Raw genomic sequence first — 1,915 nt, forward strand, 5'->3', positions numbered from 1 at the left:
TATTTTAGCCCCGCTTATGACCATGGGAGATTTATCTCCCATCTACAGAGCTGATTCAACAATCGAAACTCAATGTAATCCATCATATTAACAGACTGAAAAAGAAAAAATTACATGATCATACCAACAGATGCAGAAAAAGCACTTAACAAAATCCAAAACCCATTCACAATAACATCTTTTAGTAATTAAGAATATAGTAAGGAACGTCCTCACCTTGATAAAGAACATCTACTAAAGCCTATACTTCATGGTGAGAAACCAAATGTTTTACCACTGAGATCAGGAGCCAGGCAAGTATACCCTCCTCCTCCAACTAATTTCCAACATTGTAATGGAACTACTAGCTAATGCAGTAAGAAAAAAGGGAAACAAAAGATAAACAGATTAGGAAGAAAGAAAGGTAATTTTGCTTGCAGATGACATGATTATGTATGTAAAAAAACCTCAGAGAATTGATTAAATAATACTGGAGTTAATAAGCAATTATAGCAATGTTTCAGAATATAAGGCCAATGTACAAAAGTCAATTGCTTTCCCATATTCCAGCATTAAACATCTGGGATTTGGAATATTTAAAAAAATGCCATAACATTTCCATTAGCATCAAAAGAATGAAATATTTAGGTATAAATCTAACAAAACATGTATGAAATATTTAGGTATAAATATGACAAAATATGTATAAGATTTATATGAGAAAAACTAAAAAAAATAAAAAGCTCAACCAAAAATTAAAGAACTAGAGAAATATACCTTATTTATGGACAGGGAAATCCTGTTCCTCCCAACTTAATCAATAGATTCATTTAGACCCCAGTTAAAATCCCAGAATGTAATTTTTGTGGATATTGACAAATGGATGCTAAAGTTGGAAGTTGGCATGGAAAGTCCAAAGACCCAGAATAGCCAACACACTATTGAAAGAGAAGAATAAAGCTGGAAGGGCAGACAACACTGACTCCATGACTTACTGTAAAGCTACAGAAAATAAGACAGTGTGGTATTGGCAAGAGTGGACAAATAGATGGGTGGATCAGCACATAAAGCCAAGAAATAGACCCTCACATCTACAGTCCACTGATCCCCGACAAAAGAGCAAGGACAGTCTTTTTAACAAATGGTGCTGGAACAATTGGACACCCACACGTGAAAACCTGAATCTAGACACAGACCTTGCTTGCAGCCTCCACAAAAATTATCTCGAATTGGGTAACAGACCTAAACGTAGAATGCACACCTATAAAAGTTCTAGAAGATAACTAAGGAGAAAATCTGTGACTTGATGGGTATTCAATGACTTTTTAAATATAGTCCCGAAAACATGATCTACAAAAGAATACTTGAAATTGGTAACCAGGGCTTCATTAAAACTGAAAACTTCAAAAAAAAACAAAAAAACAAAAAAACAAAAAAACAAAATAAATAAATAAATAAATAAAACTGAAAACTTCTGCTCTAAGAAAGACAGTGCCAAGATAATGGGAGGATAAGCCACAGACTGTGAGAAATTATTTGCCGAAGACACATCCCATGAAGTACCATCATCCAAAATGTACAAAGTGCTCTTAAAATTCAACAACGAGGATGCAAACAGGTGGAGTAGAAAAATGGGCCCACGACAACACCAAATTCTGGCCAGATGGTGGAGCAGCTGCAACCCGCACCCACAGCTGATGGGAATTCAATATGGTGCAGCCACTTCAGTTTGGATGTTTCTCAACAAAACTAGGCATCCTCATACCATCTGAGCCAGCAACGCGATCCTTGCCACTGACCCAAAGAGCTAAAAACCTATGTCCATGCAAAACCCCGCCCAACGATGTTTACAGAAGTTTTATCCAACTGTCGAAACTTGGAAGCCACCAGGTTGTCCTTCCAAACGTGTCCTGCAGTAGGTGGTGGACACAAACTG

The sequence above is a fragment of the Canis lupus genome, chromosome 2, assembly GCF_011100685.1.
Source record: "Canis lupus familiaris isolate Mischka breed German Shepherd chromosome 2, alternate assembly UU_Cfam_GSD_1.0, whole genome shotgun sequence".
NCBI classification, from domain to species: Eukaryota; Metazoa; Chordata; class Mammalia; order Carnivora; family Canidae; genus Canis; species Canis lupus.